We start from the raw sequence: 8,755 nt of genomic DNA, 5'->3' as shown, positions 1-8,755 counted from the left end.
CACGTTCACCCACCCAAACACCCACTTGCTCGTTGAACCCATCGTTCATTCACCCACCTACCCACCCCCTCGCTCGTTCAACCCCTTGCTCGTTCACCCACACACCCACCCAGCCCCTCACACGTTCACCCACCCAGACAGCACCTTGCACATTCACCCACCCACCCAGCCACTCACACATTCACCCACCCACCCACCCTCCCGCTTATTCGTTCGCCCACACCCCACCTTGCTCGTTCACCCACCAACCCACCCAGCCCCTCACTCGTTCACCCCCTTGTTCGTTCACCCACCCATCCACCCAGGTCCTCGCTCGTTCACCCCACGAACCCACCCAGGCCCTCATTGTTCACCCACCCAGCTCCTCGCTCGTTCTCCCACCCACCCACACAGCACCTCGCTCGTTCACCCACCAACCCACCAGGCCCTCACTCGTTCACCCACCCACCCACCCCCTCGCTCTTTTACAAAACCTATCAGCCCCTCGCTCGTTCAATGACCCACCCCCTCGCTCGTTCACCCCTCGTTCGTTCACCCACACAACAACCCCCTCGCTCGTTCACCCACCCAACCCCTCGCTCGTTCACCCCTCCTTCCTTCACTCACACACCCACCCCCTCGGTCGTTCACCCCCGCTGTTGTTCACCCACACACCCAGCCCCTCGCTCGTTCACCCAACCAGCCCCTCGTTCGTTCACCCACCCAGCCCCTCGCTCGTTCACCCACCCATGCACCCAGCCCCTCGCTCGTTCACCCACCCAACCACCCACTCGCTCGTTCACCCCCTCGCTCTTTCACCCACCCACCCAATGCCTCGCTAGTTCACCCCCTCATTCCTTCACCCCTCGTTCGTTCATACTCCTACCCACCCCATGACTCATTCACCCCCTCGCTAGTTCTTCCACCCACCCACCCCTTGCTCGTTCAACCTCTCGTTCGTTCACCCACCCAGCCACACTCTCGCTCGTTCACCCCCCACTCTTTCACGCAGGCAAGCACCACCTCGCTCATTCACCCAGCCATCCACCCAGCCCCTCGCTCGTTCACCCACCCACCCAGCCAGCCCCTCGGTCGTTCACCCACCAACCCACCCACCTCCTCGCTCGTTCACTCACCCAAACACCCAGCCCCTCGCTCGTCACCCACCCACCCACCCCTTCGCTCTTTCACCCACCACTTCGCACTTTCACACACCCAACCACCCCCTAGCTCGTTCACCGACCCACCCCCTCGCTCGTTCACCTCTCGTTCATTCACCCACCCAACCACCCCCTCGCACGTTCACGAACCCACCCCATTGCTCGTTCGCCCCTCGTTCGTTCACCTACACACCCACCCCCTTGGTCGTTCACCCCCTGTCTCGTTCACCCACCCACACACCCAGCTCATCGCTCGTTCACCCACCCAGCCCCTCGCTCATTCGCCAACCCACCCACCCAGCCCCTCGCTCGTTGACCCACGCGCGCGCTCGTTCACCCACCCACCCCCCGCTCATTCACCAACTCGCTCTTTCACCCAACCCATCACTCGTTCATCCAACCTCTCGCTCGTTCATCCTCCCCCTCGCTCGTTCATCCACCCCCTCGCTCATTCACCCGCCCAACCCTTCGCTCGTTCAGCTACCCCCTCGCTCGTTAACACATCCATCCCCTCGCTCGTTCTCCCACCCACACAACCACTCACCCTTTCACACGTTCACCAACCCAACCATTCGCGCGTTGACCCACCCCCTCGCTCGTTAACCCAGCCATCCCCTCGTTCGTTCACACACACAACCATCCCCCGCTCTTTCAACCCATCGTTCATTCAACCACCTACTCACGCCCTCGCTCATTCAACCCCTTGCTCGTTCACGCACACATCCACCGAGCCCCTCGCACGTTCACCCACCCACACAGCCCCTCGCACGTTCACCCACCCACCCAGACCCTCACACATTCACCCACCCACCCACCCTCCAGCTTGTTCGTTCGCTCACACCCCACCTTGCTCGTTCACCCACCCACCCACCCAGCCCCTCGCTCGTTCACCCACCCACCCACAAAGCCCCTCGCTCGTTCACCCACCCACCCACACAGCCACTCGCTCATTCACCCACGAACCCACCCAGGCCCTTACTCGTTCACCCACCCACCCACCCCCTCGCTCTTTCACCCAATCTATCACCCCCTCGCTCGCTCCCCGACCCACCCCCTCGCTCGTTCACCCCTCGTTCGTTCACCCACACAACCACCCCCTCGCTCGTTCACCGACCCACCCCCTCGCTTGTTCAACCCTCCTTCGTTCACCCACACACCCACCCCCTCGGTCGTTCACCCCCGCTCTCGTTCACCCACACAACCAGCCCCTCGCTCGTTCACCCACCCAGCCCCTCGCTCGTTCACCCACCCACCCACCCAGCCCCTCGCTCGTTCACCCACCCAACCACCCAGCCCCTCACTCGTTCACCCACCCACCCGCTCGGTCGATCACCCATCCAACCACACAATCGCTCGTTCACCCACGCGCTTTTTCACCCACCCACCCAACCCCTTGCTAGTTCACCACCTCACTCCTTCACCCCTCGTTCGTTCACTCACCTACCCACACCATCACTTGTTCACACCCTCGCTCGTTCTTCCACCCACCCACCCCTCGCTCGTTCAACCCCTCGTTCGTTCAACCACCCAGCCACCCTCTCGCTCATTCACCCCCTCGCTCTTCCACCCAGGAAACCACCCCCTCGCTCGTTCACCCACCCATCCACCCAGCCCCTCGCTCGTTCACCCACCCACACACCCAGCCCCTCGCTCGTTCACCCACCAATCCACCCACCCCCTCACTCGTTCACCCACCCACACACCCAGCCCCTCGCTCGTTCACCCACCAACCCATCCAGCCCCTCACTCGTTCACCCCATCGTTCGTTCACCCACCCATCCACCCAGGTCCTCGCTTGTTCACACCACCAACCCACCCAGGGCCTCGCTCGTTCACCCACCCACCCACCCAGCCCCTTGCTCGTTCACCCACCCACCCACACAGCCACTCGCTCATTCACCCACCAACCCACCCAGGCCCTCATTCGTTCACCCACCCACCCACCCCCTCGCTCTTTCACCCAACCTATCACCCCCTCGCTTGTTCCCCGATCCACCCCCTCGCTCGTTCACCCCTCGTTCGTTCACCCACACAACAACCCCCTCGCTCGTTCACCGAACCACCCCCTTGCTCGTTCAACCCTCCTTCGTTCACCCACACACCCACCCCCTCGGTCGTTCACCCCCGCTCTCGTTCACCCACACACCCAGCCCCTCGCTCGTTCACCCAACCAGCCCCTCGGTCATTCACCCACACAGCCCCTCGCTCGTTCACTCACTCACCCACCCAGCCACTCACTCGTTCACCCACCCAACAACCCAGCCCCTCGCTCGTTCACCTACCCACCCGCACGGTCGATCACCCATCCAACCACCCAATCACTCGTTCACCCCCTCGCTCTTTCACCCACCCACCCAACCCCTTGCTAGTTCACCACCTCACTCCTTCACCCCTCGTTCGTTCACCCTTCTACCCACACCATCACTCGTTCACCTCCTCGCTCGTTCTTCCACCCACCCACCCCTCGCTCGTTCAACCCCTCGTTCGTTCAACCACCCAGCCACGGTCTCGCTCGTTCACCCCCTCGCTCTTCCACCCAGGAAACCTCCCCCTCGCTCGTTCACCCACTCATCCACCCAGCCCCTCGCTCGTTCACCCACCCACCCAGCCAGCCCCTCGCTCGTTCACCCACCCACACACACAGCCCCTCGCTCGTTCAACCACCACTTCGCACCTTCACACACCCAACCACCTCCTCGCTCGTTCACCGACCCACCCCCTCGCTCGTTCACCTCTCGTTCATTCACCCAGCCAACCACCCACTCGCTCATTCACCAACCCACCCCCTCGCTCGTTCACCCCACGTTCGTTCATCTACAGACCCACCCCCTCGGTCGTTCACCCCCTGTCTCGTTCACCCAAACCCCACTCAGCCCCTCGTTCGTTCACCCACCCATCTACCCAGCTCCTCGCTCGTTCAAAAACGCACCCATCCAGCACCTCGCTCGTTCACCCACCAACCCACCCACCCGCTCGCTCGTTCACCCACCCAACCACCCCCTCGCTCATTCACCACCTCGCTCTTTCACCCACCCCATCTCTCGTTCATCCACCCTCTCGTTCGTTCATCCTCCCCCTCGCTCGTTCATCCACCCCCTCGCTCCTTCACCTACCCCCTCACTCGTTAACCCATCCATCCCCTTGCTCCTTCTCCCACCCACACAACCACTCACCCCCTCGCACGTTCACCTACCCAACCCTTCACTCGTTCACCCACCACCTCGCTCGTTAACCCAGCCATCCCCTCGCTCGTTCACCCACCCAACCACCCCCTCGCTCGTTCAACCCATCGTTCATTCACCCACCTACCCATCCCCTCGCTCGTTCAACCCCTTGCTCGTTCTCCCACACACCCACCCAGCCCCTCGTATGTTCACCCACCCACCCAGCCCCTCACACGTTCTTCCACCCACCCACCCCTCGCTCATTCAACCCCTCGTTCGTTCACCCACCCAACCAGCCCCTCGTTCGTTCACCCACCCAGCCCCTCGCTCGTTCACCCACCCACCCACCCAGCCCCTGGCTCTTTCACCCACCCACTCAACAGCCCCTCGCTAGTTCACCCACCCACCCGCTCGGTCAATCACCCACCCAATCATCCACTCGCTCGTTCACCCCCTCGCTCTTTCACCCACCCACCCAACCCCTCGCTATTTCACCCCCTCATTCCTTCACCCCTCGTTCGTTCACCCACCTACCCACCCCATCACTCGTTCAGCCCCTCGCTTGTTCTTCCACCCACCCACCCCTCGCTCGTTCAACCCCTCGTTCGTTCACCCACCCAGCCACCCTCGTGCTCGTTCACCCCCCCGCTCTTTCACGCAGACAAGCACCACCTCGCTCATTCACCCAGCCATCCACCCAGCCCCTCGCTCGTTCACCCACCCACACACCCAGCCCCTCGCTCGTTCACCCACCAATCCACCCACCCCCTCACTCGTTCACCCACCCACACACCCAGCCCCTCGCTCGTTCACCCACCAACCCATCCAGCCCCTCACTCGTTCACCCCATCGTTCGTTCACCCACCCATCCACCCAGGTCCTCGCTTGTTCACACCACCAACCCACCCAGGGCCCCGCTCGTTCACCCACCCACCCACCCAGCCCCTTGCTCGTTCACCCACCCACCCACACAGCCACTCGCTCATTCACCCACCAACCCACCCAGGCCCTCATTCGTTCACCCACCCACCCACCCCCTCGCTCTTTCACCCAACCTATCACCCCCTCGCTTGTTCCCCGATCCACCCCCTCGCTCGTTCACCCCTCGTTCGTTCACCCACACAACAACCCCCTCGCTCGTTCACCGAACCACCCCCTTGCTCGTTCAACCCTCCTTCGTTCACCCACACACCCACCCCCTCGGTCGTTCACCCCCGCTCTCGTTCACCCACACACCCAGCCCCTCGCTCGTTCACCCAACCAGCCCCTCGGTCATTCACCCACACAGCCCCTCGCTCGTTCACTCACTCACCCACCCAGCCACTCGCTCGTTCACCCACCCAACAACCCAGCCCCTCGCTCGTTCACCTACCCACCCGCACGGTCGATCACCCATCCAACCACCCAATCACTCGTTCACCCCCTCGCTCTTTCACCCACCCACCCAACCCCTTGCTAGTTCACCACCTCACTCCTTCACCCCTCGTTCGTTCACCCTTCTACCCACACCATCACTCGTTCACCTCCTCGCTCGTTCTTCCACCCACCCACCCCTCGCTCGTTCAACCCCTCGTTCGTTCAACCACCCAGCCACGGTCTCGCTCGTTCACCCCCTCGCTCTTCCACCCAGGAAACCTCCCCCTCGCTCGTTCACCCACTCATCCACCCAGCCCCTCGCTCGTTCACCCACCCACCCAGCCAGCCCCTCGCTCGTTCACCCACCCACACACACAGCCCCTCGCTCGTTCAACCACCACTTCGCACCTTCACACACCCAACCACCTCCTCGCTCGTTCACCGACCCACCCCCTCGCTCGTTCACCTCTCGTTCATTCACCCAGCCAACCACCCACTCGCTCATTCACCAACCCACCCCCTCGCTCGTTCACCCCTCGTTCGTTCATCTACAGACCCACCCCCTCGGTCGTTCACCCCCTGTCTCGTTCACCCAAACCCCACTCAGCCCCTCGTTCGTTCACCCACCCATCTACCCAGCTCCTCGCTCGTTCAAAAACGCACCCATCCAGCACGTCGCTCGTTCACCCACCAACCCACCCACCCGCTCGCTCGTTCACCCACCCAACCACCCCCTCGCTCATTCACCACCTCGCTCTTTCACCCACCCCATCTCTCGTTCATCCACCCTCTCGTTCGTTCATCCTCCCCCTCGCTCGTTCATCCACCCCCTCGCTCCTTCACCTACCCCCTCACTCGTTAACCCATCCATCCCCTTGCTCCTTCTCCCACCCACACAACCACTCACCCCCTCGCACGTTCACCTACCCAACCCTTCACTCGTTCACCCACCACCTCGCTCGTTAACCCAGCCATCCCCTCGCTCGTTCACCCACCCAACCACCCCCTCGCTCGTTCAACCCATCGTTCATTCACCCACCTACCCATCCCCTCGCTCGTTCAACCCCTTGCTCGTTCTCCCACACACCCACCCAGCCCCTCGTATGTTCACCCACCCACCCAGCCCCTCACACGTTCTTCCACCCACCCACCCCTCGCTCATTCAACCCCTCGTTCGTTCACCCACCCAACCAGCCCCTCGTTCGTTCACCCACCCAGCCCCTCGCTCGTTCACCCACCCACCCACCCAGCCCCTCGCTCTTTCACCCACCCACTCAACAGCCCCTCGCTAGTTCACCCACCCACCCGCTCGGTCAATCACCCACCCAATCATCCACTCGCTCGTTCACCCCCTCGCTCTTTCACCCACCCACCCAACCCCTCGCTATTTCACCCCCTCATTCCTTCGCCCCTCGTTCGTTCACCCACCTACCCACCCCATCACTCGTTCAGCCCCTCGCTTGTTCTTCCACCCACCCACCCCTCGCTCGTTCAACCCCTCGTTCGTTCACCCACCCAGCCACCCTCGTGCTCGTTCACCCCCCCGCTCTTTCACGCAGACAAGCACCACCTCGCTCATTCACCCAGCCATCCACCCAGCCCCTCGCTCGTTCACCCACCCACCCAGCCAGCCCCTCGGTCGTTCACCCACCAACCCACCCACCCCCTCGCTCGTTCACTCACCCACCCACCCCTTCGCTCTTTCACCCACCCCTTCGCACTTTCACACATGCAACCACCCCCTCGCTTGTTCACCTCTCGTTCATTCACCCACACAACCACCCCCTCGCTCGTTCACCGACCCACCCCCTCGCTCGTTCACTGACCCACCCCCTCGCTCGTTCACCCCTCCTTCGTTCACCCACACACCCAGCCCCTCATTCGTTCACCCACCCAGCCCCTCAAACGTTCACCCACCCACCCACCAAGCCCCTCGCTCGTTCACCCACCCAACCACCCAGCCCCTCGCTCGTTCACTCACCCACTCACCATCCCCTCACTCGTTCACCCACCCACCCACTCGGTCGATCACCCACCCAACCAACCACTCACTCGTTCAGCCCCTCGCTCTTTCACCAACCCACACAACCCCTCGCTAGTTCACCCCCTCTCTCCTTCACCCTCTCGCTCGTTCACCCACCAACCCACCCACCCACTCGCTCGTTCACCCACCCAGACACCCAGCCCCTCGCTCGTTCACGCACCCACCCACCCCTTCGCTCTTTCACCCACCCCTTCGCTCTTTCACCCACCCCTTCGCACTTTCACACTCCCAACCATCCCCTCGCTCGTTCACCTCTCGTTCATTCACCCACCCAACCACCCCCTCGCTCATTCACCGACCCACCCCCTCGCTCGTTCACCCTTTGTTAGTTCACCTACACACCCACCCCCTCGGTCGTTAACCCCCCTCTCGTTCACCCACCCACCCACCCAGCCCCTCACTCGTTCACCCACCCAGCCCCTCACTTGTTCGCCAACCCACCCTCCCAGCTCCTCGCTCGTTCACCCACCCACCCACGCACCTGCTCGCTCGTTCACCCACCCAACCACCCCCTCGCTCATTCACCACCTCGCTCTTTCACCCACCCCATCGCTCGATCATCCACCCCTTCGCTCGTTCATCCACACCCTCGCTCGTTCATCCACCCCCTCGCTCATTCACCCGCACAACCCTTTGCTCGTTCACCCACCCCTTTGCTCGTTAACCCATCCATCCCCTCGCTCATTCTCCCACCCACACAACCATTCACCGCCTCGCTCGTTCACCCACCCACCCCCTCGCTCGTTAACCCACCCAGCCCCTCGCTCGTTCACCCACCCAGCCCCTCGCTCGTTCACCCACCCATCCCCTCGCTCGTTCACCCACCCACCCACCCTGCCCATCTCTCGTTTCCCCACTCACCCACCAAGTCTTTCGCTCGTTCTCCCACCCAGCCTCCCAGCCACTCGCTCGTTCTCCCACACACCCACCCGCTCGTTCATTCACCCACCCAATCACTGCCTCGCTCGTTCACCCACCCAACCACCCCCTCGCTCGTTCAACCCCTTGTTCATTCACCCACCTACCCACCCCCTCGCCCGTTCAACCCCTTG

This window comes from Carcharodon carcharias, chromosome 7, assembly GCF_017639515.1.
Source record: "Carcharodon carcharias isolate sCarCar2 chromosome 7, sCarCar2.pri, whole genome shotgun sequence".
Lineage (NCBI taxonomy): Eukaryota > Metazoa > Chordata > Chondrichthyes > Lamniformes > Lamnidae > Carcharodon > Carcharodon carcharias.
This window is presented reverse-complemented; position numbering follows the sequence as displayed.